Below are 23,031 nucleotides of genomic sequence, written 5' to 3'. Positions count from 1 at the left end.
TCCCCCAGTCAGGATTATCCAAGTCCTTCTACAAAGAGGATGAGAAAAACTTTTGCCCTTTCTAAGGCTGGCTGTCTCCTGAAATCTGCAAGCCATCAGCTGTTTTAATACTTTAAAATCAGTTGCTTCCGTGCTAGAGGGAGGTCAAGATGCTCTGAGGAACGGCTTGCACCATTTGTCTGCTGGCACGTCCAACACAAACTCCCCACCACTGCTACTAATCCCTGCTAGCACCAGTCCCTCTCTCCTTGTCATCTTGTCTCTGTTTCACACGGCAGCCTGTTTGCTCAGCACTACCAGCCTCTCCCAGGCTGGTTGGCAGCTCTGCAACTCCTCGCCCCATAGGTATGGGACACAGTCTGACTGGTCTGCAGGGCCCCCCCCGCAGACCTCCATTCACATCCCGCTGATGGGTCGGCTCCTGGTCACCTTGCCAAGCCCTCTCATTGCTTTTGTCTTCTCCCATCCCTTTTAACTGCCCTCATCTGTCCATCCCTAGGACTGTGCTGGAAGGAAACCTGAAATGCCTTTAGTCACCAATTGGAGAATCCATTGTGGAAACCACCAAAAAAAGGATCAGCTCCGGTGATGGTTGATCCTCCAGCTAGCCAGAATCTTCCTTAGCCTGGCGAATCGCTCTGTCCTTTGCCACCCACAAGTCAAATGTGAGCTCTAAAGCAAAAGAATGCCTTTAGCCTTGAAAGTTGCATCTGTCCTAAAATAGCCAGAGGTCTCATGTTTTATAACCAGTAATCTCATTTTCTCAATAAATGAAGACTGTCAATTATCCCCCCACCCACCGAATTTTTAGTTCCCAGGGGACAGACTGCTTTTGCTAGCACAATTGGCTAGAACATAGCAAAGCTCCTGCTGTTTCTCTTGACTACAGGAAGAGTTTGGAGCTTGGTCTCCTCTTGCATGTCCACATTTCCATGGAAAAATTTCCATGGAAATTTACATTGGAAGCCCTCAAAAAGAAGACCAGCAAGACTTGCAGAGCCTTACAGACCTCAGAGCAAGAATAAAATGATGATGAATTCAGTTATTAGAGTTCTTCCTCTCTTAATACACTAGGACAGATAAGACATTTTCTCCATTTCATGAGCTGGATGAAATGTCTCCAAATGAAAGTAAATTAAAATATCTGCTCTTCATCAAGAAGTTAACAGAAATCATTATCTTAAAAAAAAAGTAAACAAAAAAACCCTGCTACTATCTAAATTGTAGACTGTTGCTTATACTTTTACAAATACAAAAAAATAATTGAAGGACAATCAAAAAGCAGTATTACAACAGTCTTCTCAAAAATTCATTGTTTTGTTGTCTTTTTAAAGTGAACCTTCATTAATGTTGAGGGCTGAACGATGCAGCAACTTCTGAATTACATTTCAAATGAAAAAAAATAATAATAATAATTAGCAGTAGTAACGCCCGGGGTCAGGCACTTTACCTCATGCCTTGCTTGCACGAGACTGCTGCAGCCCTGTTAGTCCGTGCTGCTCTGCAGGCTGGGAAATGGGTGCACATTAGTCTCAGGTTTTCTGGTGCTCCCAGCGGTGTGACGGCTTTGCAGATATGCAGCAGGGTGCCAGCTGGTTGTCAGCTAGGTCTATCAGATCATTCTCCAGCATCATAGCATGTCACAGAGTCACGCAGGGCTCCTCGAGTGATGAAGTCCTGGTTCCCTGGTGAATTTTGGAGAAATGTTTATAGCGGCATGCGTTAAAGTTAAATGTCTATTAACATACCCAATAAAATCTCTGTTATTTTGGGGAAAACCCACTGTATTCAGTCATTTAAATTCTTTCTGTGTAGAAAGGTGGGGGGTAGGACAAACATATATGTTTGTAATTACTGACTTCTTTATTTTGAAGTAAAATGCTTTGGCTTTTTCGCCAAAAGAAGCAGGCATATTAAAAGCTATGAAGGTTGGTTTTTAAGGTTTGCTTTAAGTTCTTTTACAAGTTGCATTTTTTGGAAAGCGTTTCCCTGCCATGTGAACTAATAATTTTCTGTATTTAAAAAAACAACCAGAATGAATATTCACAAATGACCAGAAAAGTAAGGCTTCAGCAGGTTTCTCTCAAGCAGAGCAATAGGTAGCTGCAGAAGTGTTGGGAAGAGGAGTGAAATGAAGAGATTTTTTTTTTCTCTTGTCAGCTCTGAGTTATTAAAGTTAAAGGATGTTCATGCCCTAGTGCTTGTGTCTGTCTTACTGTTAACACTGCATTTTAGTCTCCACTTCCCCCAGCACCAAAGCAGATGCTTAATGTAACAGGTCAGTAATTACCATGACTTTTCACTGAATTCTCCCCAGTTTTTCAGCATCCTTCCTGATTCATGGACCCCAGAAAAGGAAACGGTACTCCTGTGATTCCCCTCTCTTGGTTTCCCTGTCTGCTTCTCAGGACAGCGTTCACCTCCCTTGAAATCTCTTGATCATCTGCAGGCTTTGCCGGGGGCTTTTCTTCCAGCTCATTTGTGGAAGGATGAAATAAGCATCCTGCTACTCTTTGCAAGGATGTTTTCCAGAAATGCACTGCTCGATATTGCTGTGCACGCTTACACTTCCCCATCTTCCATTTCATTTCAGGACCTCTCATTTAGTCTGCTTCCAAATCCATCAGTAAGAGTCACACCGATTTTCTTCACTGCTCACATTTCTTCACCAAAATATTGTACAGCATCAAGGGGGAAGCTGTGCTGGTGCCAACGTACACAGTAGTAAACACTAGTCACACCACCAATCCCACTGAAAAGAAAAAAAAAATAGTTTAGCAAAACTTCTTTAATTTGTTTTGTAAAAATCATAGGAAATGTTGGCTGGAGACCGCATAGTCCAGCCTCCTGTTTGAAGAAGGACTTCACCAAGGCCAGGTCAGTCAAGCATGGCTTTGTCAGTCAAGGTTTGAAGACCTCCCAGGACAGGGGTTCAGCAGCTGCTCCGGGGTCCTCTGCTGTCAGCAGTCCCAGGAGTGGTCAATGAGCAGCGCTGTCCTGTGAGCTCTGGCCTGCTGCAACTAAGAAACTCAGCATCAGACTTTGAGTACCTTAAGCAGGGCAGGGGGGAAGGTTTTCAGCCATGGTGGGACTCGGTGGCCACAAGAGCTCATCAGAGTGACAGAGCATGGCATTTTGGAGCAACAGCCTTGCTCTCTCTTGAGCCATGGCAAGCAGAGCAAAGGATCTGAAATACGACTTGCAGCCATGAGTGTGCAGCACCACACCACTCGTGCCTGAAGAAGGGGCAGTTGCCACAGCATTGCTTGTCCGTTGTGATGGGCTCAGTGTGTTACCTGCCCATTATTCCTCTCCTACTGGAAACAAATTGGATCTGTATCGCTTTTGTTGACTTTGAAATACTGAGTCGTTTGTGTCCAACGGAGCTGAGCACTTAACGTTAGGGGGTTCCACTTGGCTTGCTGCCCAGCCTGATGAATCCCCAGGGAAGGTCCTTAAAGGCTACCCAAAAGAAAACAACTTTAATGACACAGTAAATAAGTACACCCACACCATGAGGAAATGGCACTGCTCTTGGAGGGGTGACATCCAAAAGGAGTTTACCAGCTGGATTATTTCCAGGGGTGACCTCGTCAAGCTTCTACCGATTTCTGGTGGTTTAAAAACACTTAAAGTGCTGAATGTTTTCTTTTAATTTCTCTCCTCCCATTTCAAGGATGTGGTGACTATGATGTGAAAGGTAAGGAAGAAAGGAGGAAAAGAAAGGCGGAAAGGAGAAGGAGAGTACATAAAAGGCAATAGCAGGAGCTTCTCATGTAGTCAAGATTAACTTCAATAAAGGCCCAAGCTGCAGGAAAGTGCACAAACTGGCAGCCTGTGCTGGGCACTAAACACCTCACCTTTACAACATGTTGGTATCCAGAGAAAAACTTTCCCCGAGTTTTGGAAACTTAAATGTGGCACTTTAATTTACATTACTTTCATATCTTCAGCTGAGAAATGAAGCAGAAGAACCACAAACACCACAGTAATGTAGAAGCCTAGTTACCTAGATTTTGGATCTAAGGTGTGGGGACATAGATGCCTGAGTCTTTTCTGAAAATGGGATAAAGGGCCTCAGATAGAGCACTTCTGCACATCTTCCCCTGGGAGCAGGGTGCTGGAGCGACACAGCCATCCAGTCACACTGCCTGTTGGAAGCCCAGGCACCCTCACTTTAAAGCACAGATAAAATCTAAATAGCCTCAAAGAGGCATTCTGTACAACCACTTCAGCTGTACACCAATTCCTGCAAACATATAAAAATACCCTGGAGGACATTTTTGCATCATGCTTTGACTTTATTAGATAGCAGCTGCTCCTTTTTATTATTTATAGGGACAAGCTCTATTCTCAAGTATTGTGGGTTGGTTTCGCCTCTTTATAGCTTTGCCAAATGCTTCCCATTCCAGGAGCCTGATCTGAGGTATTTATCAGTGTGCCAACACTTCACCTTGCGGGCTGAAAGTTTACATTCCTAGGGGTTGCCCCAGACTGAATTTTTGGTGAAGCAGGTTAGCCATATCTGAGGAGACTGGAGACTAATGGCTGTGTTGACAAAATCAGATGGCATCTTCTTGTAGAAGCCCAAGTGCTCTTGTGGTTTGGAGCAAGGACTTGAAAGAGCTCAAAAAATGAGGAAGCAAAATAGTACTGTCTGCAAAACTTTTGGCTGAAGTGACTTGTTTAACATCTCCGAGGTGCTGAGTGGGAAGGACTCAGTTATTCTGGGCCACATTTAGCCACTCAGCACCACAGCCCAAGATCTCTTCCCTAGATTTCCTCCTCCCTCAGTCCTCACTTAACATGATAGGCAACATGGGAAAACCAAAAATCAAAAAATTAAAAAAAAAAAAACGAACTACAAAAAACAAAAAACACTGGCAAAGGCTAAAAGAGGCTCTGGAAGGGTATCTTCTCTGCATTTTTTTCAGAGGAAAGCTGAGGTAAGTCCTTCTTCCCTAGCCTTCACTCTCATCCTTGCCATTCGCACAGCCTTGCCAGGAAGTGATCTGGGCTAGAAGTAAGCATTAGCTCCTGCTGAGATATTTTCTGTCCACCACCTTCTCTGATCCATTGGCCTGATGGCCATCCAGCATCGTTCTCCTGTAGCCATGGTGCTGGACAGGAGGGAGGGCACAGCCAGGACAAGGGCTGATGCCACCAGCACGTTCCCCAGCACACGGCCTCATCCAGCCCGCTGTTCCTGCTTTGCTGTGGGAGCACACAGCACGGCCCATGCTGGAGACCCTATGGGAAGAGCAGGGGTTATCAGGTGTCCAGAAAGCATGCGCTCACAGTGAGCAAGCTGTGCAGAAAACAGTAGCAGCCGCAGAAGAAAAGCTGTGATCTTGATGCCGTGGCTGACCTCTGCATAGCTTGAGCCTTCAAGTCCACTCCAAGAATACGGCATTGACACATCTTTCATTTTCTGTAAGACAATGGAGCAGGAGTCTTGCAAGCTGTTCTGGTTATTTGCCAGGATGCCTAAATCCTCTATGTTGAATGAGACCATTTTATAGAAAAAAAATGAATTGCATAGTGGAGTACAAAGGCAATATTATTTGTAATGTTTCCATACTTTTGAGTACTTGGTTTTTCAACCTTAACATCATGTACGGGTATAACTATAATCTGTATAGTAATCCTGTGAGGGCCCCACTCTAAGCACCACTTAGACATATGGAGAAAGGCAGGTCAAAGAGATTAGAGGGTACACAGGGAACACAGACAGAAAATGTAAAGTGTGGGGCTCATGTGGCAGACCAAAGGGTTCATCTGCTCGCACCTACTCACTCAGGACCAGGATCTCTGTTTCTCTTGAGTTCAGGTTCTCGCTTAGACCTGCCTCATGTCTGGCAATTAATTCAGCTGAAGCCAACAGGAGTGGCACAGGAGAGTGGCTGCAGGCAGAGCCTGGCTTATATTCAGGATCAGAACAAAATGACACAAAGATTGTTTCATCAGTTTGGAAAAATAACCACTGTTTCAAATCCTTCAGCAAATGAGGCCATCACTTGGAATTCACCATAAATGAATAGTCTGGTCTACAGTGTTATTTTTAGTGTGTGTTTGAATATTAGGATTTTTGACATTTACTTGGACTCGAGAGCAGATTCAGCTGCTTGCAGCCATGTGAAGACCCAGACTCTGAGAACTTTGCTGCCTGTATCAGGCACTACTGTGAAACCCTGAGATCTGACACAGTTTCTAGATGATGTGAGATGTTTAGTAGATAATAACCTAAATTTGATGTGAAATCCTTGTAAGTACACTGCATCAATGGGTCGTTATCCCCCAGGGTCTTGCACAGCCACCACTGCGCCCCTGGGAGTTTTCTCTCAGGCTTCACCAGGACCCTGCAGTGCCTGCAATACCCCAGGGCAGCATTTTTTAACAAAACATCCCCTGCCAGTGGCTGACTCCACAATGGGTTTGTTGCTTTGCTCATCGCTGCTTACAGCAGAGCTTTGAGGAAATCTGAGAGTGGTGCCCCTGTTGTTACTGGCTTTTCGAAGCTAAGCATGCTCACTGCGGCTTGTTAGCACAAGCTTCTTCCATCTTGGCTTTCTTATGGAAAAAAAAAAAAAAAAAAACAAAAAAAGAAAAGAAAGAGATAGAGAGAGTATGTTGGCATGGTTGTTTTGAGAATGAACAGAAGGAACATGTGGGCTCTGCAGGCAGAACCGAGAAAGCAGGTAGGTGGGGTGAGATGAAAGACTGCTGGCCACAGCAGAGTTTTTACCTGAAGCACAGAGCAGAGAAAGCTTTGGTTTGGGCCAGAAACAAAGCCAGCAAGTCACTGTTCCAGATCAGTGCCCTGCTGAGAACTAAGGCCTTGAAGTGAAGAGGTCTGAGAGTCTGGGACACCAGGTACTGTACCTGCTATTGTGTTAAGAAAAGCAGTGCAGCAAGAGGCCACACCTTCAGCTCAAGCAGCTCAGCTCATCCCTGGGCATCAAAGGAGCATGAGTGGCCTTCTGAGGGTGTCTTGCCACAGTCTGAGGTCACTCTGTGAGGGCTCTTTCCATCAGGTATCGGCAGTGGTGATTCACTCCCACCAGACCTCCTTCCACTTGGCTGCCTCCTTCCCCTGCTCGCAGGCTGTTACAGCCATTACAGAGTGCCGCTGTCTCCCTGGACGTAAGTCAGGAGGTGCTCGAGTGAACCAACAACCATCTCAGATTGACTGGAGATGGTCCTCTGGGGGCCGTGGTTTTGCAAGTAACACTATCTGCTAAGCACTCAGCTCCAGCTTGGTAATACATGGTACTCACTGACATGCACACGTACAAGAAACAGCTTTATTGATGGAAGCAGGGATGTTCAGGACATGCACCCTTGCTTCCTTCTTATTCCCAGTTGACTTCTGGTTATTTTTGTTTATTTATTTGTTTGCTTGGTTTTTTGTTTGTTTGTTTGTTTTGTTCTGTTTTTTTTTTTTTTTTTTCCAATTCTTTTTTTCTGGGCAGCAGCTAACTATTCATCTGAAGATTATAGTTTATCCCTGCTACTGCATGGCTGTGTCAAAAGGCTGCCCTATGTCTGGTGTGAATTTTGAATTTACAGCCACCCTCATTGGAAAGAAAAATGGTGTTTTACAGCAAAGGGATCTTAAGAATATGAAAACTGATGTGCTTTTTCAGGTTGGACATACCCAGCCCAGCACATCATTTCTGCAGTAGCAGGTATCTAGAAAAATAAAAGAAGCAAGACAAAGGAAAAAGAATCCTCCCCTCAGCCTGAATTTCTGGTTTCGGGCTTGAATCCACAGAACTACAGAAAGTCTGGGTTGGGTCCCTGCCATGAGGATCATCTGGTCTATTGAGAGCAGGGCCCAGATGAGGTTATCCAGTGCCCTGTCAAATCCAGTTATGAATATTTCCAGCAAAGGAGAGCCCAATTCTTCATGCCACCCCTTCTGGGCAACCTTCCAGCCTGTTGAGGGCTCTCTCCATATGTTGACTCTTTCTTCTGGCCATCTGTGTTGTCCCCTTTAACCACTGCTAATGGGGTAGTCTTTCCTGAATTGATCTGACCTCTGTTTGTGAACCCACTTAAATGTTTGGCTTTTGGCTTCCTCTGGCACTGGAGCACCATTTAAACAAAGTGTTGCACATAAGAAATGCCCAGTCCTTTCATTGGAAACCCTAATCCCTGTGCTGTGAGAAGCCGTGAATAGTTGGAGAAGAATTCCCATGTGCCAAGCTTTAAAAACAATTCTTATGCCAGCGTATAATCCAGCATAAAGATGTATCAATTTATAGCAAATTACAGACCAGAGTTTGAACATCCCCATAACTCAGCCAGCCATCTCCGTGGACATGAGGTCTGAAAGGAGACCTCTGTGTGCTCACTCATGAAGCTCACACTCAATCCATTTGAGAGTTCATGTTTGCTGCCAGAGTTCTGGTTTACAAGCAGTTAGAGGAGTGCAAACTAATGCAAGGAAAGGCAAAGAGGATTAGGAGGGATGAGGAAAGGGGGCTATGTATTCCAAACCCAGCACGTCCTTGCATAAGAAACATCCTCAACCCTACAATCTCTTTAGTGCACGGAGTAGAGAAAGCTGATCCCACCGGTTTTATAAGGAAGCAGTTGAGATTATAAAAGCTAGGATCCTATTTCTAGCAGTGCCTCCCTGTTTGGCTGCTGGGGTTTGGTTTTGATTTTAATCATGCTTTTCCAGAGGTTGCTTAATGACAGGGAAGTAGCAGGGGGACACAGAGTAAAACCAAACCAAAGAATTCACAAAGAGCCTATTGAATTATCAACTCTTGGCTGGCTTTACCAAACCAGCGGCACTTGCTCACTAATTCTTTCATCTGCTTTTCCTCCTTGACCTGTGCACCCTCCAGGAAATCATCAGATGGCTTATTAAAGACCTCATTTCTATCAGCTGAGGGGACCCCTGTCTTCTTCTTCCTCCTCCGCAGCAAGTAAGAAAGGCGTTTCCAAAGGAACATCGCGGGTATGATCCCGCTTCCACTGTCTGAAATGGGCCGCAGTGCTGCTTCCTCCAGGTAGAAGCAAGTGTGCAAGATTAGTGTCTTTGAAGGTGACACAGCTGAATGCTGCACCTTTCCTTCACACCACCTCCGCCTTAGCTGGCTATCTCTGTCACCTCCATCCAGGCCCACAATCACCTTATTAACTCAGCCCTGAGCTCAGGCTGCATATGAGGAGCACAGAGAAGAAATTCCTTGTTATTTTTTCTTTCTTCTAGACAACAGTTTCCTCTCCCTTTGGACAGCAGTATCTTTACCCATGTGAACACAGTGGCTGGTGCAGCCCTTTCCATCTCACCCTGTCAGCAGCTCTCTGCTGTGGAGAGCTTTGCCCTCAGGCTCTCAGTAATCAGCCTCCCAGCGGGCTTCAGACACATGCTGCAGCAGAAAGGGCGACCGCTAAACCCTGGCTCACATCCCATGTATTCCCATGTGCTACCTAGCTCTAGCTTTGAGTGTAAAAGCCAGTCTCTGTTCATACAGATTCACAAAAAAAATTGATACTTTTGCAGGTACCAGCTCTGTGGTGTTGTAGACAGCTGCAGCCCCATATACAGTACAAAAACTCTGGAGAAAATCATTGGTCTTATTAGCTTAGCTTCCTCACCTGAGCTGCTCAGAGCCCTCTAAGCACAGAAGACCCACATGGATCAATACTTACCCTTGCTTAGGACTTATTTATTCTCCACACAGTACAGACGTTCTGAATGCTGGGCTCCAAACTCAGTCAGGCTGTGCCCAGAGTCACTGAAACGATTGGTGACAGAAAGAAAACAGACTGAAGTGCCACTGCTCCCTGATCCAAGCATTGCATATACTGTTTCTCTTAAAAAAAAATAACTTTTCTGGGTTGGGAGGAGCAGGAGGAAAAGTGTTAACAGTACTTAGAGGTGGGTTGCAAGAGGATGCAATTGCTCTGGTGATCTCTGTTTTTTAGGAAGTTATCCTTTTTCATTCATTTCCTTTTCTTTCCCTGCACTCATGTCACCAGTGAGCTCCAGCCCAGCCATGCTGCTTTTTTTGTCTTTTTGTGCAATCATCTCCTCACCAAATGTTTCTGAAGCTGCTGACAAAACCCCTCACCACCTCCTGACATCAGATCCTTCTCCGTTGCATTATTTGCTGAGCTTTTTCCAGCGCCCAGTGCATTTGGGATTTGTTAGCAATGCTCTGCACTACAGTGCAGGGCAACCCCAATAGAAACTTAGCTTTGAAGAGAAAGGGTGAAAACATAGGTCTGCAGAAGCTGATGTGAGTTTTCCATTTGAGCAAGTAGGACAGAGATTTCACCCTAATGCTCTCTTCGTAGGCATGTATATGGCATCTTCTGTCGCTGTAATATTGGGGCACCCAGGGGACTTGCAATTTCAGAGATCCACAAATACACCCGGAGCTTCATAGCTGCTAAACAACCGTGCTATAAACAGCACCAAAGCCAGACGCGAGATTCATAGGGTTTCATCTGGACGAGAGCCGCGGGTCATCCCAAGCGACCCCCCGCACTTCGCAGGCTATTGGGTTTCGAGCAGCTACCCCAGTGCTGCAGAGCTCCATTTCCCGTCTCGGTGCAACAGCCGCGCCGGGGGCTTCGGAGGGATTCCCCAGCTACTCAGCCCTCCAGGCTCCTGCTCCCCAGTGCAAAAGGAGTTCATTACCAGCACGGCACAGATGGGCTCCAGATGAGCAAGCGTAACGGGGCAATTGGGAGGGGGAATGATGACAGTCCCGAGCGCGCCCTGCATCCGCGCCAAGGAGCGAGGATGGGGAGGGAAAAGTTAAATGAGCCGTGTGGGGAGGGGGGGAGCCTCACCAGCAGGGCAGGGGACTGCTGCTGGAAGGAACGATTTGCCCAGGAAAAGTGCGGGGGCTCCATCGCTTGAGTGTGCTGGGAGGAAATTAGATGAGACGTATAGGCAAATAAATCCGGAGGGCTCCTGCCTGATGGCGAAGCGGCTGGATGTAGATGTAGGTGGCCTCTTTTTGCTCACAGGTTGCTTTGAGCTTTGCTGCTACTGTGGCTGAGCAGGTGAACATCTGTCCTCCACCTGACACCATAAAACCACAACCGTCAGGAGCAGAACACGCTGTGCTGCGATGAAGAGGCGAAGTTTGTGTGTTGTGAAGTCTGAAGGCTTTCATTTGCGTCTCTCCATCCTGTTAACAAGCCATAGGGCAGGCATTAAGAACAGACTTGCCCCAACCAAACTTTACACGAGTGCCTGGAAAGACAACTGGCTTCTATTCTCAGATGTATATGGGATGAATTATACTCTCTGTTATTCTTAATAACTGCGTGGACTTCTCACTTAGGGGGATGGCTCTGACATGGCTTTTGGTGGATTTGCATTTAGTTCTAGCAACTTTCGCTGATCTGCTGTGTAACTGTGGGCAAGGCACACTGCTTCATCGTGCTCCAGCTTTTTCACCCCTTAAATGGCAGCGACAGTGTTCCTCTCTGTGCAGAGCTCTGAGCACCACAGCAAAAAAGCAATCCAGTATTATAACCAAAGGACACTAATGCAGAGTAGCACTGCATGTTTCAGCTCTCCTCTTCTCTGGCTGATTATTAGACATTAGTCGGGAGCTTCTCTACAAGCAATATGACATCTCTTTAAGGTGTAAGCAATTAAGAAACCAGGATCTGATGATTATGACAGTGCTAGCCAGATGAGCAGTTCAAGGCTGACTTGCCTTCAACAGGAAGCAGGAAGTAAATGGCTGTAGGTGATAATAAAAGAGGTTGTGTGAGCTCTCTAGTGATACTCATAATATGACAATCGTGGCTCCACCACAGTGTTATTAGCATGTAATATTCATATTGTTATGGTGCCAAAGAGTCTCGACCTAGCTAGGTCTTTTTGCGCCAGGCTCTCTACCAACATGCAGCAAGTGGCCATCACTTCCCCAGACAGCAGCCCAGTGCAATCGGTGGAGGAAATGAACGTGCAAAATGGGGGAGAGTATGCCACGAGTAGAGTGTGTGCAGTTCCATGTATGCCCCACAGAGAAACAGGGCTGAGGTTGAGGCTAGGGAGATCGTGTCACTGCTGGACAAGAGCTGGTGGCAGCTTCTGAGCTACAAGGACTTAGCTCAGACTGTTGGATTGCTGAGGACCGAAGCACAAAATGGAAAATAAAATTCCCTCACTGCTTCCAATTAGCAAGGAGCTTCAGCTGATTTCCCGAAAACAGTCTTATTTAGTTAAAAGCATAAATCCATGCACATGAAGCAATCTTGGCTCTGGCGGGATGCCATCTAGTGAGGACTGCTGCTCCAGCTCCCCAGGGCTTGCTAGACGCTGGTGGGCACCATCTGCCCCATTCCCACCCATGAGACCTGGGTACGGTTTGTTCACTGGCAGCTCTCTGCCCACCAGAAACACCCATGATCCACCTCTTTTCACACCCATAAAATGCTGAGGACACTTTCCAGGTCGTAGAAACCCTGCAGGGCTTGGGAAGCAGCTGGTGGCAGGTACTGCCTCATCCATGGGGTCTCAGCAACCTCCAGCCTCCTGGCGAAGGGAGGGAAGCTACAAGCCAGGCTGATTTCCTTCTTGGAGACATTCCCCTGGATGAACAAAAGGGATATAGTCACAAACGAATATGGAGAAGACATCACAGAAGGCAAGAGACCCCCAAGGAGACCCTGTCATGGGAGCCCGTGGCCTCCTGCGCTCCCTCTCCCCAGGGAGGGCTCCCGGCTGAGCCCCGCGCCGAGCCGTCCTTCTTCCCCTGTGGTTTTCGGGCAGATGCCAAAAGCTGAGGCAAAAGCTCATAACATGCCAATTATCCTGGCCTCAAAACCACAAATGATTGTATACAGCTGTTGGCAAATGAAACCTTGTTCCAAACATTTAATACCTAATTGAATAAACTTGCGGAGCCCGGCTCTGTGTTTGCCTGCTCCCCTGCCCTTGTGTCATCTCCCCAGTCCACTTACAGATCCTGTGTGTTCCTGCGGGAGGGCAAGGAGGCTTTCCTTATGGTTTTTGGTAATTCATAAAGGAAAGGAAAAAAAAAAAAAGCCTGCTGCGGCATACGTTTCAGATCTATCAATTTTCTGTCAGAGCACTAAGAGGGTTAATTATAAAGCCCATTTCCTCTGTTTTCACTGCACCAGATTTGTGCTAATGGACAGATAAACTGATTCATAGCGGCTTTCGGTTCTCCAGTAAAGATGCAACAAGCGCTTCATTTAGATGTGGTGAATGGTAATTATGTTTGATGGGAAAAGTGGGCAATTTTTCCTTTCTTTGTCAAATGCCTTGGATAAATTGTTTTTGTGACCTTATCTAGAACACAAAGGTCTAGTCACCACTTAAGATTATAAGGCAATTCATGAAATATGCTCCTGGATCAGACAAAGAGACCAAAAGTGACTTTGCCAACAGCAACTTACACCGCAGAGAAGGTCAAAAAAGGTTAGCATTGTCTTTTTTAGAATAACAATAGCCTAAATTAAATGTACCATGTTTAATTTAAAAAATCCAGAGATTATATGGTTTACTTCTAAAGAAACAGTACCATTCTGAAACATGTGTAATGTTTCAAAGGTTATGAGAAACAGATGCCACAATCCCATCCTTTGTGAACGACATCTGAAGCTATATGTAATTTTCTCCAAATTGCCTTTTAACATGTGATTGCCTCAAAACCAACACACCGAGCTGCTCTGTGCAATATGCAAATGGGAAGTCTACTGCTGCAATCAACATCTCCTGGGGAGGAGATCAAATATTTCTGATCCAGCAAATCATTTTGACCCATCAGGCATGCATCATGCTGCAAGGAGTTGTTGCTCTCTTACTCGAAATCTGTGCAAAGTGAACTGGTTTGGTCTCTTTCTGTGCTTTGGTCACTAGCTTTACTAAAAATGATTTTAAAGGATTTTCTGGCTTAGGGAAGAAAAAGGAGTTGTGTTAAAACTCCCAAAGGGAATTTACTTTTTCAGTGTTAGCCTGATCTCTCTGGTCCAGAGATTCAGTATTCTGACAAAAAGTAGTTGAGATTATAACCCAAATAATAGATCCCAGGAGAAACTTCCACTCTTTAGCAAAGACATCAAGAGGAAAAAAAGAAAAAGGTCTGTATTTTATCACCATCTAAACTCACTTTCTGCTTCATGAGTGGAATTGCTGTCTAACAGACAGCTCTGTTAACACTCTATATAACTCTCTATTGGAAAGACATTAAAGACTTTGTACACAGCATAAAAGTGTACAATTCAAATAGCGATGCTGATTCTTGGTTTAATTGAAAAGGATTCATTATCCACACACACACAAAAAAAAAGAGCTGGGGAAAGCAAACAGAAGTTCAGTTCTGTGGTTCCTTCACACACAGGACTCTGCAGTGTCCTGGGGCTTGCCCTGGTGTAGCGAGGGGCAGGACTGCATCTTGGTGGGGTTCTGCTCTAACTCCAATGCAATGCAAGGAATTTGTCCAAAGACCCTCTCAGTAAGGCTTGCAAAGCCTCGATGTCAAGTATCAGACCCCCAGACCCACCAAATTTCTCTGCAGACTGTGGCCCATTTGTTCCCTTGCCCTGCTCGCGTGGGCAGCAGCGGCATGGGGTTCCCCTGGGGGTGCAGCCCCATGGTGGCTCCCCACCTCAGGGCACACGGCATCTTGAAGGAGGCCTTTGTCTGTGCGGGCGGGAAGCCGGGGCTGTACAAAAGCCCCTTAGATGCTCAGCTCTGGATGGAGATGAGCCAGGAGCGGCAATGTCCTCAGCCCACCACCCCCGGGGTGGTTGAAGCTGCTGAGCCGAGGTTCTGGGCGAGGAGGAGGTAGGTCCATGGGGCCAGGTAGGTCCTGGGTGTCTGCTGCAATGGGCACGAAAGGAGTCTGAGCACATGCAGGAGAGGAGATGGGCCTGAGCACAGCAGTGACAGTGGGGACCTTCCTTCCCAGATACTTTAGGAATGAAAAGGAATTAATGCTTGAACTTTTCTACCAAGCAGGCACATAACGTGTGGTTTTTAACACCCAAGATACACCACCAATTTTAGTGGCTCTGCTCCCATGTTGAAGAAATGCAGGTCTTAGGCACTTAGCCAGAATTAAGGGTTTAGCCTAGCACAGTATAAAAGAAAAGGGGCAATGCAGAGCAATATTGCCTTGCTAACTGCACAGGCAGGATGGGCAGGTTACAGAAAGAGAAACAGGAATGGTCCATGAAGGGCTCTTCATCCTGAAAAACCCTCGAGATAAGAGAGAGAGTGAAATGGGTGATAGGGGCAAAAACAGAGGAGGGGCGTGCAGAACAGGAGCTGAGAGGAAGCAACCTCTCGCAACCATGGAAGTGGTGAGTGAAAAGAAGATGGGATGAATTTGAAAGGGAAAGGTGGAGAAACATTCTGCAGTCATCCCTCTGGGGGTTACTGTCAGTGATGTGGGTTTTTGTAAGCCTATGCTAGTATAACTCTTTTTTCCCTCTGTTTATTCCCCCTTTTAAGATCTACAAAATGTTTGCATTCCCCCCTCCACTCCCCTTCTCTTACATCCCTCCCTTTGCCATGGCTGTTCAAATCTAATTACCAGAGGTTCACTATATTCATTAGCTTCTTTCCCTTGAAACCCTGGGCTGCATGTCATCTGGATCTGATTATGTATGGTGCATTTCATTTTCCCAGCTATTCCCCTACCTGCTTTTAATCAGCATGAGATTTTTCATTTTAATGTCATTAGACTTTTGAATAAATACATAAAGCACATTACAAATAAATATAAAAGCTCCATGTAAGTCAGGCACAAGGAAAAGCTGTGCCTGAGACCACCCATCGCAGTGTCCGTCTCTGAGGAGGTTATACCAGATATGCCCAAAGGTGCTAGTACGGGATTTTTACTAGTCCCTTGAACAGTCCTCTGGGGTTGTATAAGAGGTACACATGAAGCCCTACATTCAGCAACACGTCTGTGCCTTTCATTTCTAGGCAGGTCCAGCAACATTTCCACAAGGGATTTTCCTCGTGCCTTGCAAGGTGGTTAACAAGCCATGCTCACCTGACGGTGTCTGTCAGCTCATGGCCTTCAGCGCCTTTCCACGCAAGTGAGGATTTATTACGCATGCAGAGGGGATCTAATTAACAGAAATAATTGAGCTGTAGTCTTTGTAGTGAAGTTAAGTGTTGTTACATGCCTAATTCCCCTTCCATGACTTGTTCGGCTCTGCTTACCTCAGTAAGGTTAAGCATTAGCCCTGTTCTCTATAGAGTGAAGGCTTCACAGTAGGAGCCTAATGGACCAGAAATACAAATAAAATACATATAACCTTTGGAACATGTTCAAAAGAGAAGGATTCAGCAACTCTGAGAGAGTTTCCATCAGACACAGGTTTTACGAAGTCTTTGTGGTTGTACTTCCTGACCCTTTAAAGAGGCAGTTCATAGTTTCAGTCTGGTTTTATTCTTGCAGAATTTTCCCCTTCACCTATTTCTTCCAATAATTTGGTTTCTCCAGTATCTGTAAAGCCTAGTCTTACTTTCACCAACCCTTTATAATATCCTTTTTTTTCTTCTATTCATCCTTTTGTCTGTAGAGTGCCTGACATCTTCACTTGCTCTTCTGAACAATTTCAATATACAGTTCCTTTGCTCTTAGACCCCAGGTTGCAGCTAGTATCTTTTAGCTTAATTTAGACTTCTGCTCTGATTCACCCTGAATTTGACTTTTCCTCTCTTTTCTCTGCGTAGGGTACCTAGCCTCTCCTGCCTGTAGTCCACAGGGAGAAAATCACTCTATTTGTACTGCAGTCATCAACAGAGCTGAGAGAAGGCATATATGTGAGTGAGCATTTAAGCAAGCTTGCCTGGTTATTATATTGACACACACAGCACCACGCTTGGCAATTCCCTAGAAAGATGCTGTGTACCAGACAGAGCTCATAGCTCCCTCCTTTCCCATGTGGCACTGAGACTATGCCTATATTTAGAAGTAGATTTAAGTTTAGAGCTCATTTAGGACTCTCTGTCTGTAAATATTCATTCAATCTAGAATAGCTTTGGGTTTCTATTTATTATCTATCCTTTATATGTCATAAGATGACCTTTGTGGTGGCCTATCTGGAATAAAAAATGCTTTGGCTTAGGATATAGGAACATCACAACCAGCAGTTGTCAAGGTAATTAAAGTCCCCGTGAGCACAGTATCCTGTGCTCACGAGCTCCTGTATAAATGGTTCAGGAATGCTGCCTTCTTCCTCTTTTTGAGATCAGTAACAGATGCCCTCAGCAGTGATCCTTTCAATTTGCGTGTCATGACTCCTTACGCAAAGCATCTGTGTGCTGGCCTCCTCACAGTCAAACTCTGTCTCTGTTGGCAGCTGTATTTCACAGGTAGGAAGCTTTGTTGAGAAATGCATAGCCATTATTAAATGATTTTTATGGATGGACAGATTCCTCAGGAAAAAGAGGGGGGAAATCAACTCTATGGCATGGTTTTACCTAACTCTGGATCCTGACTTTCTGATAGAAATTTCAGATTCAGTTCTGAATCCAGAGCCAAACTTGAGTAACCCATGTGTATCATCAGTGCTTAACATCAAAGCAGAAAGATAACGACCTTCCTGACCCTACCATGACCCAAAGGAGGAACAGCAGTGTCAACAGTCACTGGCCATCCAGGTCTGCTTTTAATCTCCATTACACTGGCATAAATTGGAACAAGCCCACGGAGTCAGTGACAGCAAGGTCCACACAATTTAGAGAAATATCTTTGATTTTGCTAAATGTAAATGAGCGATGAGATAATCCAGCCCACTATTTTTAGAGGGTTAAGTGATACAGGACAAGGTGGTGTCCTTCAGGTTAAGCTCGCTGTGTCTGGGCTACCTCCTCACCCCATTACTCTGGTAAGGATGAGAGTGAGGCTTTCAAGGAGAGAAGGAAGCTACAAAATGAAAGCTCTCACTTCCACAGAAATGCATGTGATGATGGGGAAGCCCAGAAAAGGCTGCTTTACTGTGCTGTGGGTTGGTATAACAAGGTAGAAGTGGAGGTGAGGGAGCTACTGACTGCAAGTAGAGAAATATAAAGGTCTTTACATAACTCTGAGGAGTCAGCATGGGCATCAGATCTGGAGGCACTGAGTTTGGACCCAGGCTTCTTGGACTGTCACCTCTGGTTGCATGTGCTCATAGATTCAGGATGAGTTAGCAAAGGGCCTATTGTGGAAGAAAAGCAGCAAAAAGCTTTTCAAGGAAAGCTGAAACTGAAGCAAAAGCCTCTTCCTTGTAATGAGAAGCTATAATTCAAAGCAAGGTTTCTGAAGCACAGATATGTGCATTTTACACGCTGCAGTAAAGAGGAAAATGGGAGCACAAAAGAATGCTTTTCCTTGCTTTAATGAAGCTAATGGCCCTTTTCTCTCCATGGAGCACTGGAGGATGTGACCATTAACTTTTTATTTGCAATTTGTATGCACCTTGCTGCACTTGCTGTTTTTATAGTAGCAACCTCAGTACAATATCTGGGATGGAAGGGAAAGCGGCACGTAGAGAAAGGGTCCCCAAGGTGGGCGGTGATGAATTGTCTAGCCTATCTGCCAAGCTACCCCCTGCCATGGTCGGGTAGCTTCAGCCCAGGATGAGCACTGGTAATGGTAGATTTTATTTGGGAAGTGAGCAGGCAGGCCCTTTTAGAAGTGCCCTTACGGCCCAAGGCTTATCTCAGTGGTAGTGCAGGGAGCCCCCCTCTTATTTAGACTGCTTCTTTTGGAGAAGTTGTAGCAGATGGCATGTGGGGGAAGGAAAACAACATGTAGGGGAACAGGAGGCAGCGTATCCTGTTGAACATGAAGCCTTCCTCCAAGGAAGGAAAACTATAAAAGCAGGAAAAATATATGATATTTCCAGGTGTGCAAAAAACATATGGTTTTGCCTAATATAACCAAGGTTTTGCAATGAATGACAAGACTTTATTTTCAAGGTACCCCTGTATATACATATGTGTGGGGGGGGAATGATGGGAGAGGGGGTCAAACAAAAGTGTGACTGTCTCTTCAGGCACTGGCAGGTTTTCTTTTCTTTTCGTTGGTGGTAAATCTCAACACAAAGCCACACTTCTGAGCGATCCAGTTTTAGAAGTCAGCAACAGCTGTGGGATAGCTTAATTGAGGACTGGGGGTCGTGCAACCAGAAGAGCTCCCTGTTGTTTTTGGAAGAAAGGAAAATCTCTTCCAAGTTTTGGTATGAGAAGGCTGTGTGTAGTCCAGACCTGACTAGGGAACTCCAGCCCTTATTAAACCCAGCCGTGGGGGGCTTGCCATTTGCCTTGATGTCTCTTGTTAGTAGGGTTGTTGATGACGGTAATAGCTGGAAAATCAATTACAGCCAATATAGCGGCAGGGAAACACAGAGAAAAGGCACTGAATGCAGTGCTGAAAGCAGCCCGTGGGTTCAAGTGCCTCTCGTAGCCATGGGGCAGGAGGGATGAGCCCAGTGGTGAAACCCTGGGGTGGGAAGCGGGAGACCTGAGTCCTGCCAGGTGTGCTGCAGGTTCCCAGTGGGAGCCTGTCTGCCACCAGCCACAGGTTTTCTTCTGCATGACACCAGGCAGGTCACACCTGCCTGCCTGGCAGGGCTCGCCCTGTGGGGGCTGCGGGATACCCTGAGACTCTTAGTTAAGGAAACACTGAAGTTTGGGCCCAAACATTGGCTGACATTTCCCAGCAGCCAAAGTAAAAAAATCAAATGTAAAGAAGATCCAGGTGATCCCAGGTAGATCGTTTTTCTTTGGTGGATCAAAAGAAGCTAAAAAAATATTTTGCTTGAACAAAATATTTCCTGTCGGGGCTCTGTCCATAAACAAAGACACCCCATGCCCTCTTTTGAACCAAGAGCCTGACCTACTGACAGGGTAAGGACTTAGTGCAGCTTGATCGTGGACATCTGGAAGCATGATAGAGAAGGGAAAAGAGTGAATTTTCCCTTCGTCTTAGGGCTCTCCACAGAAAGACTTGTCTGACATCATTTCATTATTTTCCGCTGGTGTTCCCTTGCAGTGTCTTAAGCATCTCCTTGTCTGAGCTAGAGCTATTTATGGTGTGGCAGCAGGCAGGGAGGAGAATATAGCCTGGGCTGCAGATTCTCTGGCAGTCGTCACTAAGCAAATGCATTGTGGCTCTTGTTTGGTCTTTGTGGCTGTACACAACAAAAATAAATTTGTGTACAATATATCTTGACTCTTTCCTCCCTGAAATAGCCTCATCAATTTTAATGCTATATGAATAAATAATAACGAGACACTTAAGGTGTTAATGGAGCATTAATTATTGCTGAGGTTTCTGTGGAAGGGCATGTGACATCCACAGTAATACCGAATGATTTTCTTTATGACTAACATAATTATAGAGAATATTAAATGAGGCAAAAAGTGATGGGGCTCTTAGCAGTAGTTTTTTAGCAATTGTTCATACAGAACCTGATTTCCGATACTGTATTTACCCAAATTGGCTAGAAAAATCACATGAGGCATGTAAAGCACAATGAATCACTCCAGTTTACATCTCTAGTTTGAGAAACTGCTTCCTCATTGCCCACAAGAGAATAATAAGCATGGCCATTTGGGTCTGGTTTAAACCTGAGACTGTGGCAATATGTGTCAGAAAAACAGAGTACTGTTTTCTATTCCTGCTCAGAAAGGTGTTATTTTTTTCTTTTCAGGAGTAGCAGCAAATGTGATTTTATGAGTCAAAGTGAGGAGGGGAACTTAAACTCACCCATTTGCACACTGTTGGGAAGTCAGAGTTTCACAGCCAGGGAGGGCTCTGGGAAAGCAGACGATATGTTTTGGATCTTTGTATTTGTGTAGAAGAAGCTGTGGAAATGCCCATGGTAGAATTGCAACTTTGGAGCTTTGGCTTGTACGTAGGTGGGAGGCTGGGGGGAGAAAGGGGCTCCTGAGGCCGTGTCGAGGTCCTGGGGTGTCTTCCCGAGTGTGCCTTATTGTACAGACCCTCAGCCCCACACTGGGTTTAATTATCCGAGGCAAAGAATTGACCTGGGAGCATGAAAGCAGAATAAAGAGGCTTACTGCTACCTGTGAGAAAATACCCTCACTTGTGAACTTTGAATTTACTTGAAACTGAAACTTGAGCCTGGATTTCAGCATCAGGATTGACTGCTGAGCGTTCCCGGCGAATACCCTTTGATAAGCTGCTGGGCAGAGCTGGCTGGCTTTTCTGCATGGCTGATCTCCCAGCTCACACGGCATTGCTTCAGTGCGTGACTGACTGCCTCAGAAACTGGCCTCCCTCTGCCCAGAGTGACTTGAGCTAACTTGCCAACACGGTTTAACTTTTGGATTAAACAAGTTCGAGATGTGCCTGAAATGTTCCCGCACGTAGAAATCCCTCTGTGAAAGGGCATGTGAAAGGTGAGCAAGATGTGGGGGAAATTTGTGTTCCATTCATACTTTCTTCTCTAATTAGAAATGTGAGTTGGTAGTTGTGTCCCTTTATTCTATTTCTATAGGCTCTTTTGAACCCCTATTGTATCTGAGAGCCTGAAAATTTCCTCAACAGACTAATTCAGCTTGCTCTGCTGACATGCACTTAATTATGTTTCAGTTAACTCATTTTCCTGGATGATGCTCAACTGCTGTCTGTAAATGAAATTGCTGTCTAGCTAATCAAAAGTTCCTGAGTGTGATCTCTTCTATGTGTGCATGCACAAGCTGTTCTGGCACTCTGATTGTAATCCTGTCTGGAGCTCTGGAGGATGGATGTGTGAGAGCAAAACATAAGGAGGACAAAAGTAAATGAACTCTGAACCTTCTGAAACTCCAAAATCTTTCTGCAATTAAACTAATTGTCTATGCAGTGTCCTGGTAAGCATTTGATTAGCATTAATTGTCCTGGTAGCATTTGATTAGAAATGGCTGGCCTGTGGCAGCTAAATGAACGGGCTGTTAAGAGAGACAGAGACATTTGCACAAGATGCCATCAGCAAATATGTTCTCTCCTCGTAGTCATGTCCTTCCTGCAGCTGCCCATTTGGGTCAAAGCAGACCCAAATGAGTGCATGCATGTCACAAAAATGTCCCTTTTTTTCCTGATTAGATCTATTCAGCTTTTTTTTTTCTTTTTTCTTTTTTCAGGATGATAAATTTTCTGAATGAGCTTTCACATTCACTATATTTTAGGTAGCTTTTTAATATCACATCTGCCTCTTCTCCAGCGGTCCACAGAACCAACATCTTCCCAAGTGGGGCCACAGCAGGACCCATTCCAACTTAACTCTGAACTCATGTGGAAAGAAAGTTTAGAATTAATCTAACTGTGAGAAATGAATGTCAGCTGGCCATGGAAATACAGGACCAGACTTTGGCTTGGATTATCTTGATTGGTAGCTATGGAGTTACATTCAGGATAAACTCACTTCTAGTGTAACAACATGCCTGCAATTCCTCCTTGGACAAAGTGACCTGAATGCAGCCTCCTGCTGGGCAGTTCTAGGATGCCTCAGGTGACATTTTGGAGCACTCTGTCCAAGCCTCCAGAAGTGCAATAATCCCTCAGGGACTGTGCTCCTGCTATTATGAAATGGATTTCATGAATAAAGCTAAGGCAAGCACTGTGAGCCATGCATGCCAGGAACATCTGAGGTGAGGTGCCTGAGAGGCAAACAGCTTACATGAAGAATGGCTAATAAAAATAAACTCACTTGCATTCAGGATTCCAAAGTTATTTCACAATATCCCATATACTCCCCTTCATTTACTTGTCTGGGACTTGTATAAAGCAGACACAGAAATCTTCTGTTTCAGGAAGCTCGAGTCTTTGTTTTTAATCATCGGCTTTAATGGGTGAACTTAAGTAGACACCTGACTCTTCCTAAAACTCACTGGAACCTGGGTGTTTAGCTCTGATTCCTTCATATTATTTTTTGTTAACTGATCTACACCTCAACTAACAGAAGGAACATATTTCTGGGGTGTTTTTTTTTTCTTTCTCCAGCTCTCAAATACCTTACCTTCCTAGTCAAGTCTAGCATGAAAGGTCAGTTCCATCTAAAGGTAAT

The 23,031-nt window shown here is 45.2% G+C and overlaps 1 long non-coding RNA gene across 1 annotated transcript; it reads right to left on the bottom strand.

The window, feature by feature from the left end:
* Positions 1 to 1,438: 1,438 nt before the first annotated feature.
* LOC310897817 lies at positions 1,439 to 2,892 on the bottom strand. Its single transcript, XR_014582612.1, has 3 exons — positions 2,869 to 2,892; positions 2,291 to 2,752; positions 1,439 to 1,685 (listed from the first exon to the last, which is right to left on the bottom strand). It is a non-coding gene; the product is annotated as an uncharacterized lncRNA (long non-coding RNA).
* Positions 2,893 to 23,031: the final 20,139 nt, after the last annotated feature.

The sequence above is a fragment of the Anser anser genome (genome assembly GCF_964211835.1).
Source record: "Anser anser genome assembly, chromosome: 3".
Lineage (NCBI taxonomy): Eukaryota > Metazoa > Chordata > Aves > Anseriformes > Anatidae > Anser > Anser anser.
The sequence above is the reverse complement of the archived record's forward strand: the minus strand, read 5'-3'. Positions and strand labels throughout refer to the sequence as shown.